Source organism: Orcinus orca, chromosome X, assembly GCF_937001465.1.
Source record: "Orcinus orca chromosome X, mOrcOrc1.1, whole genome shotgun sequence".
In the NCBI taxonomy this organism is placed as follows: Eukaryota; Metazoa; Chordata; class Mammalia; order Artiodactyla; family Delphinidae; genus Orcinus; species Orcinus orca.
In genome coordinates, this window is record NC_064580.1 from 13,709,064 (window position 1) to 13,727,488 (window position 18,425).

The following is an 18,425-nucleotide window of genomic DNA, read 5'->3' on the forward strand; positions in this document are numbered from 1 at the left end:
TTAGACCCTGAATGGGAAAAGGTTTTAGGAATATCTTGACCAATTTATTTCATGTATATTTTTCATTTTATGAATGCAAAATAATAATATATGATTAAACCCCATGTCTCAATAAGTATAAAACAGCTCTTTCAATAAGCTTAAAATTAAAAACTAAATAATATTGAAAGCATCATATCAGAGTTTAATTGGCAACATTTTTTTCTTTTTAGTGTTATATGAAATAATTTCCCACAATTAAAGGCATCTTAAATTCAGTGACTCAAGAAACAATTACAATGCAGCGTGATGAGTTTAAAAACCTGAGGTAAGTTATTCCTGCCTATGGACTCTCTAACCATGCCAGGGAGTCTGCAGTCTAGCCAAGATGTGTCTTCAGTGGATCACTCATATGGACATTTAAATACCTCATTTAAAGTTCAATGAAAGTGAATAACTAAAACTTCTGAAACACTAGAGAAAAAGTTAAAGGTGATCGTAAACAATCTCATATATTGTGCAATGGAGAGGAAGACTTGAGAGATGACAAAAGTGTCCTGTCAAGCACAGTAGAAGCGATTTTCATCAAAGTGCGATAACTTTTTATAACTCCCAACTGTGGTTCCCAGTCTGCAATCACAGACCCCAAGAGTTAGGAATTATTGCAGCGGGCCCGTGAACCCATGTGCACATGAAACATTTTATGTAGAATGGCTAAATAATATCTCAAACATTTTTAAACCACTGTTTTTCAAATGCATTAAAGGTGCTTTGTTATTAATTAAATACACATGATTTTCAAGTAATTTTTGACATCATCCTAACTTTTTTATTGTGGTTTATTTAAGCAACAAGCATTAGAAATATAAGTATTAAAGAATCCATGAAATTTTTACTATTAAAAAATACCCTCTATGACAAAAATTCTGGGAACTACTGTCCTCAGGCTTCCTGAGTTTCAAACCTAAGCATGTTCAAAAATGATTCATTTTCTATGTCCCCATAGCCTTAGGAAATCATTTATCTCCACATTACTGGTTAAAGACCTTTCTCTTGCTATCACTCTTTCTATTTGAAATTTCATACCCATAGATAAAACTTGTCACGAGTTTAGAAAAAACTCCATTTTTATTCCAACACATTAAAAGGAAATCCATTTTGTTTCTGAGAGTAACGAATTGAATTTTAAAAGAATTTCTTTTTCTCTCTTGGTTCCTTAAAGTCAGATTTTTTCCTTTAATTAATGTCAAGCCATCTTTCATTTTTAAACAGCATTACCCTAAGAACGTTGGTTTAATTTTTTTCAATTTAAATGGTTGAGTCGCAGTGCAATGATGATTTTATTATACAATTAAGAAGCCAGAATACCAAAAATTAGCCAAGATGGTAAAACTATTAGTGCTCTGTCACAGCCAAAATGATTCATTTACTTACCACAAGAGATTAAATTGGTCATAATTCAGGTATATACTTGATAAAATGGAAAGAGAAAATTTTAGTAAGTATACTCTTATTAACATGTTTTCTATTCATAAGAGACTTCAAGTGTCTCTCTCTTTTTTCTTTTTTATAAATTTATTTATTTATTTATTTATTTTTGGCTGTGTTGGGTCTTCGTTGCTGCACACGGGCTTTCTCTAGTTGTGGCGAGCGGGAGCTACTCTTTGAAGCGGTACGCGGGTTTCTCGTTGCAGTGGCTTCTCGTGTTGTGGAGCATGGGCTCTACGCACGTGGACTTCAGTAGTTGTGGCATGTGGGCTCAGTAGTTGTGGCTCATGGGCTCTAGAGCGCAGGCTCAGTAGTTGTGGTGCATGGACTTAGTTGCTCCACTGCATGTGGGCTCTTCCCGGACCAGGGCTCGAACCCATGTCCCCTGCATTGGCAGGCGGATTCTTAACCACTGCACCACCAGGGAAGCCCTGAAGTATCTCTTGATATGAGCTCTAGGGTTAACAAAAAATTCAAATACATGCTCATATTGTTATACACATAACTTGAGCACAGTTGCCATTTATTTGTAGGTTCAAGATCAAGAGAGTGATTCAAATTAAGCATGTGTTGTTTTGAATAAAGCAGGCTTGAGGACCGTGTCCTACTGATACAAGGCAAACTAAAAGACATCTTTCTACACCCCTGTTCATCTGATACATTTCTCAAATATCCACTTGATAAGGAAAACAGAATTAAGGAGCTCCATTTTCAGTTGGCAATTCAGCATTAAGTATAAAAAATAGGTTTGGATAGCTGGCCAATCCATTATTTAAGTCATCAAACAACAAATATTTATTGAGTGACTCATATGCTTCCAACACCAGGCTAGAGCTGGGCAGACAGCAGTGAATGATACTTGATGCACCTGCTCTCAGGAAGCTTGGAATCTATTTGGGATTCAGAAAGGAAAGAAACCAATTACAAATTAGTGTCAATGGCACTACCAAAAGTTTTCCTCCAGGATGCTTTGGAACCACAGGAGAGGTTCCCAACCCAATGATAAAGAATCAAGGAAGACTTCTCAGGGAAAGTTAGCCCAGCACCTGGTGGGGTGATGGGTGAGGGTGGGGTAGAGGAGTGTTCCAAGCAGAGGGAAGAGCATGAGACAGAGCATGGGTGGGATTGGGGAACTGAAAGTAAAGGTTCAGCCTATTGCTATTAAATGAAATAGGAAATAAAACCTCTAAAAGGCTTTATTGGCTTTTGTGATAAGCTGTACATCAGGAAAAAAGTGGCATGGTCAGTGTGATGTATTACATACTCCAGATACTTTAAAGTGATGGATAACTTGAGGTTAACACAGGAGTGAAGAATGCAGCAAACTTTGAATACATGAATACTTTTAAAGGACTACCACATATACTGTGTTGGATTAAAAGTTCGAGTGATTGACGTAGCCCTCTACCAGCTAAAGGAAAATATTCTTCATTGAAATGCTGAGATGCCTCTATGGATTTTTCTTCTTTCATTTTCTGAAATACATTTTTTGTGTAGATATGCTTAAGTCAGTAATAAAACATGATCCAGACTACAAATGTTTTTTGACGCAACAAATTTTAGTAAGTCATCTAGCACCAAAAATGAGGTTAGACTGTGGTCAGGGAACTCAATCCAATGTTAGAACATCCATCAGTGATGCTTTCATTCAAGGTAATATGTCAGTCTGTCAAGATATCTAGTTGATTGACATTTTTGTGGAGATTCCAAATTTCTTCTTTTCCCACCTCTGAGTTCCCACTTCTATCATTGTATAGGCTTCAAATGGAAAACCCAGCCAGAAATATGACACCTTTCAACAGTCTCCTGACACGTTATTTCAATTTCTATTTCTCAATTCTAACTGAAATGTAGGCATAGCAAACATTACACTGCCAAGCCCCAGACTGAGTCTGGTGCTGGGGGCTTGAGAAGGTGAAATCAAGCTGTGGGTTGTCAGCAGATCATGTAGTTGTCCATAAGGCTGATCATATCAAAACCACATGTTCGGGACTTCCCTGGTGGTGCAGTGGTTAAGAATCTGCCTGCCAATGCAGGGGACACGGGTTCAATCCCTGGTCCGGGAAGATCTTACGTGCCGCGGAGCAACTAAGCCTGTGCGCCACAACTACTGAGCCTGCGCTCTAGAGCCCGTGAGCCACAACTACTGAGCCCACCTGCCACAACTACTGAGCCCACGTGCCACAGCTACTGAAGCTCGCATGTCTAGAGCCTGTGCTCTGCAACAAGAGAAGCCACCGCAGTGAGAAGCCTGCACGCTGCAGCGAGTAGCCCCCACTCGCCACAACTAGAGAAAGCCCGCGCACAGCAATGAAGACCCAACGCAGCCAAAAATCAATCAATTAATTAATTAAAAAAAAACACATTCTATTCTTCAAAGTATATATACTTGGAAGAATATTCAACATATAAAGCATAAAAACTAGCAATATGCTAGAGCTATTTGACACATCGGTTAGGATTACAGTTAAATTATAACTAAAGGGTCACAAAGTCCAATCAGGATTTATATTCCTAGAATTCAAGCTTAGGATGCCATTTGCGTAAACTGCAGTGTAAACTGTGCGTCTAGGAGTTTTGTAGTGTGCCTGTCCTATTAGCAAGAATATTTAGACGATTGATGCTTGGCTGCAAAGTATCTCTTTCTATGAGTTAATATGCTTTGGGGATGGTACTTATTTTTCCTTTTTTTTTTTTTTTTGCTAAGGTGTTATGATACAGTGACCCCTGGAAGAGTAGAGGAAAAGTCAGTGGAGAGATAAAGAAGGGATAACTTTCCCTATTCCTTTCTCCCCATACTCTCCTACCCAAACACACACCAGCCAGACAGGCTACTTTTGTACCTCACTGGAGAGGGAAATTGGGTATGTAAGCCAAAAGAGTTGTGTTGATGAGTTTATAAGACTGGGCTGTTCCTTATCCAATTTAATGGAGAGAGATGGAGAAGACATTCACATCACTTCAGTGCTGGGAACCCACAGCAGCAGGTAATGCAGACCAGGCAGTAGCAGTTACGCCCAGCTGAGAAGCCACAGAGGCATGTAAGGACCAGAGTGGCTGCAACGGGCACAGATAGCCATGGTGGAGCCAGAGCCAATCAGGGTCAGATTTGTAAAACACTGTTGCAGGAACTCCTCCCACATAACAACATGGAGAGCCTTTGAAAAAGACAGAAGGGCTGGGAGGAGCAAAAAATTGGGGGATATTACTGTCAATGTGACTGCAGACTTCCTCAGAGTGTGGAGTGACCTGGGATATTTAGGTTTCAAAATGTAACTTTGATTTGAAAAGTAAGCCTATAAACTTAGAACGCTGTTGTTTCCTAACATACCATGAAAATAAACACAGGGATTGAAAAAATGAATAGAGAAGGCAAAAACAAAGAGTCTTCGATGTCACTTAATAACTATTGCAACTGCTCTTTAAAACTCATTGTAGCCTTATTGTCACAAATTGAAAAACACTAGGATGGGGCTGGTGGAGACAAAAAGAAAGGGAGAGACCCTGGATGGATGAAAAAAGTGAGGCAGAGAGAGGTCCAGCTTCTGCCTCCTGGGGCTGCCCTACATGCCTAGGTTACCCCTTCCCAAGTGCCGCCTCCTAAAATGCCTTTGACACCCATCTCCATTTGTCTCAGGGACAAGCCGTGCAGAGCTGGCCTAAATAGCTGTATTGATTGATCTTTACTTCTGTAGGCATTTGCTCAGATCATCAGCAGCTTTTCTCAGCCTCCAGTACAGCTCAGACGCTCAAGAGTTATCCATGTGTGAGATGATATTGCAGTGTGATAAGTAATTCCACCAGCCAAACTGAACCCCTCGGTTAACAAAGTGTTTATTCAGCTTCTCTTGCTGGATGGAACTGAGCCCAGGGGTTAGAGCTGAGAGTTTCCTCTTTGTACCAAAGCTATAACACCCAGCTGGGAGGTGATCAAAAACTTTAAACCACTAAGCAAGAAAGTAAACAAGCTAAAACAAGGATGAGATTGCTGGCTCAGAAAATGGCTTAAAGAATAGGACATCTCGGGACTTTCCTGGTGGCACAGTAGTTAAGAATCCGCCTGCCAATGCAGGGGACACGGGTTCAATCCCTGGTCCGCGAAGATCCCACATGCCGCAGAGCAACTAAGCCCGTGCGTCACAGCTACTGAGCCTGTGCTCTAGAGCCTGCAAGCCACAACTACTGAGCCTGCGTGCCACAACTACTGAAGCCCGCATGCCTAGAGCCCGTGCTCCACAGCAAGAGAAGCCACTGCAATGAGAAGCCCACACGCCACAACTGTAGAAAGCCCACGCGCAGCAACAAAGAGCCAACGCAGCCAAAAATAAATAAATAAATACATTTATTTAAAAAAAGAATAGGACATGTCTTGAGTGGCCAATCCTTTCTGTGTTTGCTTTAATCCATTCTCTAGATTGTAAGTTTTTCAACGTTGGCACTACTGATATTTGGGGCCAGATAATTCTTTGTTGTAGGTGCTGGCCTGAGCTCTGTAGGATGTTTAGATGTCTCTACTCACTAGACGCCAATAGCAATCCTGGCCCCTAGTTATCAAAGTCAAAAATATCTCCAGAGGTTGCCTAATGTCCCTTAGGGGCCAAATAATCCACAGTTGAGAATCAGTGATCTAAAATTAAAGGTCTTCCTAACTGACAACCTATGCTATATCAACAACAGCACACACAAAAACAAAAACGAAACAAAAACAAAGAACCTGCCAATCAAAGTGATTTATGGGATTTTTTTTTTTTTTAATAAAAAGGCCAAATGCCAGGTTTCTCTTTTTGTTTTTGGTTTGCTTGTTTGTCTTTTTCTGTTACTCGAGGAAAAGAATCAGGTAGAAAGAGAAAAAGGTTATGTCCCGTGTTGAGCACCTAACATATCCACATTTCTTGCATGTGTACATTTAGTCCACGTTAGGAGAATACAAATGCAAAAGAAAATAATTGAAGTAGAGAAGAATTTGCTACTCCAAGATATGCCTCTTTGGCATAAGGATTATTTTGAGCTGGTTATTTTTTTAAGAAACAGCAGACTTAGGAAAAGCTCTGAAAAATGAGTAGTAGAAGTTACCCTTTTTGAAGAGACATTTACATTTACAGTTATAAGAAAAATCTCCATTTATAAGGGTGTCTCCCTCTCTGTACCAGGAAGAGAAGGATGGTTCTAAATCTCTAGGAACTCTTCTCAATGGAGAAGGCAGGGAATTAAATTTGAAGACAACCCTGTCCTTGTTTACTGTGCTTCTCCTGGTCGCCTCCCACAACTGCCCGCACCCCCACAAAGTCTTCTTTTGTCTTTAGCTGGAAATAGTATTTAAGGTGGTGGCTTGGGCCATTTTGGGGAGTTAGTCTTCCTGGGTCTCTCCCCCGTATACAAGAGGTATACATGTTATTAAACTTCTGTTTGTTTTTCTCCTATTAATCTGTCTTTTATTACAGGGGCTCTCAGCCAAGAACCTGGAAGAGTAGAGGAAAAATTATCTTTCCTCTCCTACAAAATATTGTAATTCTAAGAACCAACCTCCAAATTTGCACTAAATTTCTCAAGAATGAGCCAAGTAGGCATCTAATACTGTTTTACAGCCTAAAAACGAATGTAAATTCATAATATACAGTGGGAGTAAAACTGATCTTCAAAAGAATCATTCAAACTGTTTTTTCAACAGGATTCTCTCAAAACTAGACAAATGACTCCCTTAGTACATGGACTCTGTAGCATCAAAATGACCAATGATTAGAGCTTTTTGGCCAAACTACTGGACAGAGTGAAGGAGGGAGGGATGGAGAAGAGACAGGGCTGTTAAGACAGCCCAGTCCATCATTCAGTATCGTGAAGATAAGAAGAAATTGTTTGGCAGCTACTTTTTGCTATCATCAATTTTTTTTAAATAGCATTTTTTTTTTTTTTTTTTGCGGTACGCGGGCCTCTCACTGTTGTGGCCTCTTCCGTTGCGGAGCACAGGCTCCGGACGTGCAGGCTCAGTGGCCATGGCTCACGGGCCCAGCCGCTCCGCGGCATGTGGGATCTTCCCGGACTGGGACATGAACCCGTGTCCCCTGCATCGGCAGGCGGACTCTCAACCACTGCGCCACCAGGGAAGCCCTTTAAATATGATTTGATTTTTTTTCTTGACTGTGAAGTTACTCATTGTAGGAAATTCTGAAAATACTCAAAAGAATGCCCCACTTTGAGATAATGACTATTAACTTTTTTCCTTCTAGCCTTTTTCCATGCATATGCAGTAAACAAAATTGGGCTTATACTACAAATTTCGAAATAATATTTTTTAAAAAATAAAATTGTAAAGCCCAATTTTTGACTTAACTTTGTATTGTGGAAGTGTCGTCATGTCACTGGAGTTATTTATTCTTTCATATGTTTGTTTTTCACTCCATTATTCAACAAGTATTTTTGAGTACCTCTGACATACCAGGCACTATTCTCATGGCAGGAGATACAGCAGTGACCAGAAGGGACAGAATCCTCTGCCCGGATGGGGCATATGTTCCAAAGTGGGACAACCAGCAAAGGCAAATGAATAAGTACTATATTTTGCATGTAAGACAGTGATAAGAAAAATGGAGAAAAATAAGACAGAAAAGGGTTGAGAGAATAGTTTGGTGTGTGTTTGAGGGACTGCATCTGCATTAAAAAGAGGTCAGAAAAGTCTTCAGTGAGAAGGTAGCATTTGAGCAAAGACCTGAAGGAGGTGAAGGAGCTATTCTTAAGGATATCAGGGAAATCCTTCCAGACCAAGAGAATTGGGCAGGAGCCCATCTCTAGTGTTTCAGGGGCCACGAGAGCTGACAGAGTGGGAAGGGGTGCCACTGAAGGGGGGTTGGGGGAGAGGAGTTTTAAGGGCTTGGGCTTTGATGGTGTATGAGATGGGAGACGTGGGGTCCAGGGATGGCTTACCATCTAACTAATTCACAGATAGTGCTTGAGGAAGAGACTGACTTTATGCAGGGGGCAACACCAAGAACAGAAAGCCTGGTTGGGAGGCTACCACAGGATCTAGGTAAGGCCTGATGTAGGATTAGACACAGGTAGAGGTGACAGAAGTAGTTGGATTCTGGATATATCTTGAAAGTCAAAACAACAGGATTCCAGAAGTATCAGTTATGCAGGGTACAAGGGAAAAAAAGAAGAGTCAGGAATGACTCGAAGATTTTGGGGCTTGAGAATATTGCTCTAAATTACAACTTTAGTAAGTGCATAATTTATGACAGTTCTTTTTAAGGTATTCTCATTATGTAGGCAGTTTCAAAATTAAAAAGAAATAACAAGACTAATCACAAGAAGGTCATCTTTATTTGGATATAAGTTTGACAACCAGAAATCAATAGTGTAAGTTCAAATAAATCAAAAGGGGCTTCCCTGGTGGCACAGTGGTTGAGAGTCTGCCTGCCGATGCAGGGGACACGGGTTTGTGCCCCGGTCCGGGAAGATCCCACATGCCACGGAGCGGCTGGGCCCGTGAGCCGCGGCTGCTGAGCCTGCGTGTCCGGAGCCTGTGCTCCTCAACGGGAGAGGCCACAACAGTGAGAGGCCCACGTATCGCAAAAAAAAAACAAAAACAAAAAACAAAAAAAACAAATAAATCAAAAGCATCCAACCCCTTGGAAATGAAAAATAATTCATTTTAAAAAAAGGATCGAAAGAAAAATAAACAGTTCAGTAGAAAATTCAAAACCAAAATCATCAAAATCTAAAGGGTGAGATGACTCTTGAAAGATGAAAACGAGTTCATGAAGAGAAGAAAGAGCACAAAAGATTCCAGGCAGGAGGACAAGCCATGTCAAAGCAAGTGCGACAAACTAGTGCGACAACATGGTGCCCTTGGGGAACATTAAATGTTAAGGGAGGAAATGAAGGAAGGATAGGCAGGGTCCCATCACCCATGGCATTGTATGTCATGCCAGATATCCACATTTCATCCTGAATGTAATGCAGAACCACTATAGGATTTTAAAATGGGAGAAATATTTAAATATTTCATCACCCAATGATGACTATTGGGTCTTCATGAAAGGACCCAATATTATTGGGCATGTAGTTCTGTTTTTTTCCTCTGGTTGTTAAGAAAACAAAAGGTCTTGCTCTTATTTACCAATCTATGTAAGAAGATATAAAATTCAAAAACACATCACATCTACTTTGTTTTCCAGGAATCTTTCCCCTAATGTTACTCAAGCTTAGTATCATTCACATAGGAATTTACCAACACTCTTATCATCTAACCAGTTTTTTTCTTAGTTACTGTCTCAAACCCACTTTTGTAATTAACGTAAATGATTTCAAATTAAATGGAATCATTGCTGCATTATTTTGGTTGACTATTTACCCATCTCATCTCTTCCATTAAGGTTGAAGTAGACTGAGGGCAAGAACCCCCATTTTCAGAGTTTTTTGGAAATGACAAAATATATGTTTTGTCAAAAAGAGATCATATTTCTTCCAGAGCCCCCACATGGGTGTTACTCAATAAACTGCACTGAGAATCTCTATCACTACATGATTCTTTTCATTGGTATTTCATTTATAGTTAAGGATACACTATGATTTCCCAAGGAATTTTCAGGAGAGGAGGTTTCCTCAGTCAACTCTGAGTATGCCAAAACGTTCATTAAATATCTCTGCTACTTCAAAGCCTTAGTTAATTAAGCTTCTCTCAGTATATTATCCCCATTCACACAAGTAGCCTCTTTAAAATGAATATGAATGCATTTTTTATTTACCTGTCTCTCTGGTTTCTGGTTCTTCACGCTACTTTATTATCCTTTGACTGCCTGCAGTGGCTATATTCTAACACTGTGATACATGTTACCCTTTGAATTCACAGCCATGTATGTATGTGTATAATTACATACTCATGTGTGTATGCAAATTAGGGGCTTTATGCCTGTGTATAAATCACAATTAGTTCATTTCTTCCAGCTCGGCTATAGAGTTTACTGAAAAAATGTTCAAGTTTGTCTTTTGGTGATTACCTTATGCTTAAACTAGCTCTCCTTATTTTCAATATAGAAAAATATATTGAATTACATAACCCCAGTTAGCTCTAAAATGGACAAAGCAAGACAAGCCAGTAAGAACATGTAATGCTTTGGAAAGAAATGCCAAATGAGGACTCCCAAAGTTTAGGTCACCAGGGGCCCCTGCCAAGTGTCTTGGCCTGGGTTGCACATAGAGCAGAACCTTCTCCATTGATAAGAGTTTCGAGAGATTTAGTCGTGACTAAATCTCTAGAAACTCATGACTAAATCAGATTTAGTCATGACTGTATGGTCAGGCTGCTCAAGATGGCTGTTCTCTTGTTCTCTGTACATCCTTTGCTGCACCAGTGCCTGCTTCACCTACACCCCACTCACATGACTGACCTTCCTATGTACTTGCCTGGCCCCAGCTAGTAATTATTCTAATCTTTAGGTCAAACATCTCCACCTAATAGCTTATCAAAGGGGCCGTGAGGAGTGTGCCCCTCTGCTGGTTTCCCTGGAAACTGATGAGCCCACCTGACGTGAATTCCCCCTATAACTGGTAACCTCCCCCTGCCCCGGGAGGAAGCCTGCCACCGCGTCCTGCCCGCCATCCAGCCACCGCACACAGTGGGGTGTCGCTCTGGGACCTTACTTCAGACGTGTAAGCTCCCCCATCCATTAAACCATTGATGTTGCTGTCTCTGACTCTGGGCCCTTTCTTTGGTCTTGAAGCTGGGCAAGCACAGGCCTTGAAGGCCTGCGGGGTGCAGCCCAACAGGTACGGAGAGGGAGACACTGTTATAAATGGAGGTTTCCCTCATAAATGTAAGTATCCACAACAGAAGGGTAACTTCTACTCAGTTGTGTGCCGCAGGGCCCAGCGGTAAGGCCAGGGAAGAATCACAGCATTGGAGATATACAATGTGGCCAATATTGAATTCACAAATCACACGGTTTATTGCACACAGTCAGCACACAGCACAGGTTAGTGAAAGTAGGGAAAATAGAAAAGTGGGTAACGAACCATTCCAAGGAGAAGTCTGGGAAGAAGGCATCTGGCAACAGCGTGGGAAGTCGCCCTCTGCTCCCACAGGGCCTCCAGCAGTGTCCATCTGAAACACTCTCACAAGTGTGGAGTCAGGTCCTCCAGCGAAGAGCCTTCAAGTCACTGGGCTCAGTGGTTGCTTTTTAAGGAGTAACAGTTACCCCAGGGGAGGGAGTCTTGGCTCTTTCAGTTGCTCCCTCTGTTCCAGTGACGTACGTTGCCAAATAAATTTCTCATCTGAAGTTGCCACTCTTAGTTTATCAAAGACACCCACAGTCCTACAGTGGACATTTCAAAACAACTAATATGAAAGTTTACATTGGCCACTATGACTCCATTTTGAACTACTTAGCATAGCTTAATGTAGCTTAAATTATGTTTCACACAGGATGAGTAGGAATCATAACACAAAAGAAATCACATGAGAGCATCAGTTTTCAGAGCTTTTCCTATGTCTGCTGTTTCTTAAATATAACCAGCTCAAGATAATCCTTATGTCAAAGAGGGATGTTTGGGGGTGGCATATTTTGCTCCCCCTTAGAACCTAAGACTGCCCCTTAGTCAAATCACTATGGGCCATTCAGTCCCAATATGGTCTTGGAAAAATGCAGTAAGTTCCCACCATTTATCCTCTGTTTAGTAATGCAGTGTAGACTTTTTGAAAGATACAGTTGCTGGAAAGGATTTTGACTATAGCACCAAGCTCTTTTTCAATTTTCTGGAACAATAGTAACCTTTGTTCCTTCTCTGGATCTATCTAGATCTTAGTGTTAATCCAGGCCAAAAAAATATGTACATATATACAGAACAGCCCTCTCAATATGCTAGAAGAAAGCATTTATCTATTTATACTTTTCTTTTTGCTTAGGCCTATTGTGTAAGAAGCCCAAGGTTATGTTTACCAACCCTCAAAGAAAAAAAATAATAAAGCTTTGCACTTCATTATAAAACTGAGTATTCAAAGACGCAGGAGAGTCATGTTCTCCATATTTACAAGGTAAATAAGCACCTTGCTAGAGAGGCCACAAAAGAAACGCCGATGAGTCTCCCATTGTAATAACAGGCCAGCAAATACAGTAATCTAGTCAGGTACGCTGAGTTGCCAAAGGTTCCAAGAAAGTCAATTTGTATATTTTTTTAATAGCAAAGGAATCTTATTTTCAGAATCTATTACAATATTTGGATTCTAGAGGATTAGCCTCAAATGGAAATTACATTTCCAAATTGTTTATTGTGATTTAAATGGTGAATGGTTAACTAGGCAGCATGGAGTTGGTGCAGCACGACCAGCAATGCCATTTCCTGCCATTCCCAGCCGGCAGCTATTCGGGGAAGAGGGAGGATGGAGCTTCAAGGCATTACTTGGCTTCTCTGCCAATTAGTCATGCACTCAAGGGCATCTCCATCAGACCTTCCCACCTCCAGTTGATTTCAAGACATCACAGAGATTTGAAAACAAAAAACAAAAAACTCTTCTCTGCAGAAGGAAAGGGCCTTCTGACCTAGACAAGAAGGGACGCCTTGTTTTAGAACCTAGTAACTAAAAGTTGGAGGGGGAGGGAACATGCTGGTGAACAGGGTACAGAGAAATGAAAGTAACAATTTTTTAAGGGGAGCTTATAAAAATATGGGGAAATCTGGGTACTCAGACTGGTTGTATATCATGAAACTGATTTCCACCCGGCATATGTCTCTTCTTCTGTTATCTTAATTTTTATTTTCTTTCTTCTTATCTTAGGACTAGTGACAAAGGAAGAACTCATTCAAGTCCCGTATCTTGGCTTCAAAAACCAAGGCAGTTTCCCAGTTACATTTGGGGCTTTTTTTTTTCTTAGCTAGTTTGAGGCTTTGAGTCTAATGTTACAAGGAATATGACAGAACACTTTTAGTTTCAAATGAGTTAATGGAGTCTAGTCCTACTTTCCAAAACACTAGCCAGGCCAGCCTCCTCCATGAATCCGTGCACATCTTGCTTCTGTGTTCTGTCCTTCATTCTTGTATTTTCATTGCCTTGTTTTTTCATTTACTGCTTATGCTGAACCTCTCTCCATTAATGCATTTCTAGCACATCTTTCGAGAGCAAGTCAAGTCTCCTTATTTGTAAAGCCTTCCCTGATGCATTTTCATCTTCCTTTTAGGCTTTGATGCATCTCATAGATCAGCCTTCCCATCATCATCATCATCGCAGCTAATAGTTACTGAACATCATGAACTGGGCACTGTGGTAAGTGTTTTGTGGAGATTATCTCCTGAAATCTGTGAGCCTATGCAGTAGACTTTTACAGATGAAGAAGCAAGGCACAAAGAGGTAGAGGAGCTGGCCCAAGGTGGCTCTGTGTTGAAGGGGAGCAGAGTTTGTCTCCTCAAAATATGCCTCTTTGGCATAACGATTATTAGGCTGATTTTTTTAGGAAACAACAGACATAGGAAAAGCGCTGAAAACCGAGTAGAAGTTACCCTTTTTGTAAGAGACGTTCATATTTATAAGGGAAATCTCCATTTCTAAGGGTGTCTCCCTCTCTGTACCAGGAAGAGGATGACTAAACCTCTAGAAACTCTTCTCAATGGAGAAGGTATGGACTTAAATCCACATAACAACTTCACCTTTGTTTAGTGTGCTTTTCCTGGTCACCTCCCATAACCCACACGTTCCCCAAGTCTTCTTTTGTCTTTAGCTGGAGAGAGTATTGAAGGTGGTGGCTTGGGCCATTTCAGGGAGTTACTCAGTTTTCCTGGCTCTCTCCCATGTACACAGAAGGTGTCTGTGTTATTAAACTTCTGTTTGTTTTCCTCCTATTCATCCATATTTTATTTTAGAGGGGTTTCAGTCAAGAACCTAGAAGGGAAGAGGGAAATGATTTTTCCTCCCCTGTAGTACAAGTACACATCCAAGTGTACCTGTCTCTCTAGTGTTTTAGCTCACACTCCTTGAATTTTTTCCTTAACATTTTATTATGAAAAATTTCAAACATACAAAAAAGTTGAAAGAATATTATGGTGAAGAACTGTATACCCACCACGTAGATTCTACCATTAATATTATGCTCTGTTTGCTTTAGTACAGACCTGTCCATCCATTGATCCATCTTATTTTCTTTTTCAATTCATTTCAGAGGAAATTGCAGACACCACTACATTTCCCCCCAATACTTAAGCATGCTCGCCATTAATTCACTCCTCTACTTTTAATGCTAAAAGGAAACATTGACATGGAGAGAACAGGGGCATTCCTCCCTTTGTCACTGGCCAAGTCCCTTTGTCACTGGCCAAGTGGTGCACACTACTTTTGTTTAAAACCATAAATAAAAAATCTTTAGGGCTTCCCTGGTGGCGCAGTGGTTGAGAGTCCGCCTGCCGATGCAGGGGACACGGGTTCATGCCCCGGTCCCGGAAGATCCCACATGCCGCGGAGCGGCTGGGCCCGTGAGCCATGGCCGCTGAACCTGCGCGTCCGGAGCCTGTGCTCCACAACGGGAAAGGCCACAACAGTGAGAGGCCCGCGTACCGCAAAAAAAAAAAAAAAAAAAAAAACAAACTTTAAAGGCTACTTTTCTTCAAAATGTGGTGCTTTCCAAAGTTCGACGATAGCTGCCAAGATCCTTGGGAACCTGTATCTATTAAGATGAAGAGGAATAAATTCCCATCAGCAGCACACGAACCAGGGGCAAGCATATACCTGTAAGCTCCAGATTCATTTCACAAGGTACTTTCTGGGCTGCAGAACAGTCACTGCTTCCAAGTTGGATGGAAATCACTGGGGTGTTATTGGGTTTCAGTGAGAAGGGACAGTGGGCTAGTGTAGAGGATGCCTTGGGAGAAAACTCAGGAGCATCAATAAAGTGAGAAGCCAGAACGGGTGACACTAGGGAAGATCGTGCATCTATTTGTGTCTGAGGAAAACAAATTAAGTGTGGTCCATTCTGAATCACAATACACTGATTTTTAGTTCCCCGAAAGACTTCTTAAGAAAGCAAAGTATGAATTTTATAAGGTGTATGTTTAATTTTCAATAAGACATTTAACTTGGCTTAATTGCAATCTGATTTAATTTTTTTGACAGCAGTGCTGCATTTTGAAAAAATGTCATGTTAGCAATACAAGTAAAATTCCCCTGAAATTTAATTTAGCTCAAGGTTCAAGTGTATGATTATAATATTTGAGATACACCTTAACTACATTACAGTTTTTTAATACTGAAGACAATGTGCTAAACCGTCTTAGTTCAAAGTGTTATGTCAAACACTTGAGGAAAGCATTGTGTTTCTTGCAGATTATGAGACGCAATTAAAAGAAATATTGAAGCCTGAAGTTTGAGGTTGTCTTTGTAACCATGATATTTAATAAGCAATATTTTTCTGCTCTAACAGACACCAATTTATCATTGTGGAGTTTCAAGTTAAAATCAGCTCTATTCACAAATGCATAGATGAGTGCTTTCTAGATAGGTTTGCTAGATTTAGCAAATTAAAACATATGATGCCCATGGGCTTCCCTGATGGCGCAGTGCTTGAGAGTCCACCTGCCAATGCAGGGGACACGGGTTCGAGCCCTGGTCCAGGAGGATCCCACATGCCGTGGAGCAACTGGGCCTGTGCACCACAACTGCTGAGCCTGCGCTCTGGAGTCTGTGGGCCGCAGCTGCTGAGCCCGCATGCCACAACTGCTGGGGCCCACGCGCCTGGAACCCATGATCCTCAGTGGGAGAGGCCACCACAATGGGAGGACCGCGCACCGCAGTGAAGAATAGCCACCACTCACTGCAACTAGAGAAAGCCCACACGCAGCAGCGAAGACCCAATGCAGCCAAGAATGGATAAATAAATAAATTTTTAAAAAAATAAAATATATATATATGATGCCCAGTGAAATTTGAATTTCAGATAAATAATGAATCATTGCTTAGTATAAGTATAACCCGCTGAATTTCAGATAAACAAATAATTTTTTATATATTTCCCAAATATTGTATGGCACATACTTGTACTAAAAAATGTTCATTGTTTATCTGAAATTCAAATTTCATTGTGTGTCCTGTATTTTATCTGGCAACCCTATTTCTAGAAGGAGTTTGGAAGGCTCCCAAGAGATTCACATAAAAATCTTTCCCTGTGAGACCTTAATTCTTCCTATTGGTGGTTCCTTCTTCATTAAGCTAAGCATGGATTTCTCTCTGAGGTGAGGAAAGAAAAAACTTTCCTATTAAAATTCATAATCAGGCTTCCCTGGTGGCGCAGTGATTAAGTATCCGCCTGCCAATGCAGGGGACACAGGTTCGAGCCCTGGGTCAGGGAAGATCCCACATACCGTGAAGCAGCTAAGCCCGTGCGCCCCAACTACTGAGCCTGCGCTCTAGAGCCCGCCAGCCACAACTGCTGAAACCCACATGCCACAACTACTGAAGCCCGCGTGCCTAGAGCTCGTGCTCCACAACAAGAGAAGCCACCACAATAAGAAGCCCATGTACCGCAACAAAGAGTAACCCCTGCTCACCGCAACCAGAGAAAAGCCCGTGCACAACAACAAAGACCCAATGAAGCCAAAAAATAAAAATAAATTTATAAAAAAAACTTCATAATCGCACTATGCAATCCTTAATAAAAAAAAAAAGACACAATTCTTTATATGTTCTGATGTAGAATTATCTCCAAATAAATTAATTGAAAAAAGCAAGGTTCAGCAATGCATGTATATGGGGTAATGAGAGTTGTCTCCAGAGAGAACTGTGTATGTGGCAGTGGGGGATTGTGGTAAGGAGGAGTCTGCTTTTTCATTCCACTATTTTGTACATTTTGAATTTTCCGTCATGTGCATATGTTATCAATTTAAAGACATATGTGTAAATGAGCAAGCAAAGCAAAACAAAAATATTTCTTCCCAAGCAAAACAGAACAAAACATCAACAGAACAAAACATCCCAAGAGATGCCTAACATTTGGTGGAAATTATTTTATTAACTCCTTGATTCCCTGTCTGACCTTATCAGCTCACCTTAAGAGCTCTGGGAAAACGGAAGTAAACTTACAATCTTGCATGGATTCTGTCCTGTTGAAATATATCTGATATTTTATAGCGGGGAAAAGCCCCTCCTTTTTATAAAGTTGTAGATTTTATCTGCTTTTATATATTTTATTCTCTTAATTCTCAACATACTTCTCCTCTCTGTTTTTTTCTCGCCATGAGCTTAAGTACACACACACTTCCCTCCTAGCATAACATGAGAAAGGGCCCCTTTGTGAATAACAGGAAACACAGCAATCTGTGTTCACCTAAGTTTCTCCATCCACGTTTTCAGCACAGACTTCCATTACAAAATCAATTTTCAGGCTACATGAATAAGGGTTATTTTAAAGGAAAGACCAAGGCTTCCTTGGTAGCGCAGTGCTTAAGAATCCGCTTGCAGGGACTTCCCTGTTGTGCAGTGGTTAAGAATCTGCCTGCCAAAGCAGGGGAAACAGGCTTGAGCCCTGGTCTGGGAAGATCCCACATGCCACGGAGCAACTAAGCCCGTACATCACAACTACTGAACCTGCGCTCTGGAGCCCACAAGCTACAACTACTGAAGCTCTCATGCCTAGAGCCTGTGCTCCACAACAAGAGAAGCCACTGCAATGAGAAGCCCGCACACCGCAATGAAGAGTAGCCCCCACTCACTGCAACTAGAGAAAGCCTGTGCGCAGCAATGAAAATCCAACGTAGCCAAAAATTAATTAATTAATTAATTAAAAAAAAATATCCGCTTGCCAATGCAGGGGACACAGGTTCGATCCCTGGTCTGGGAAGATCCCACATGCCGCAGAGCAGCTAAGCCCGTGTGCCACAACTACTGAGCCTGCGTGCCACAGCTGCTGAAGCCCGCGCGTCTAGAGCCCGTGCTCCGCGACAAGAGAAGCCACTGCAATGAGAAGCCCGCACACTGCAACGAAGAGTAG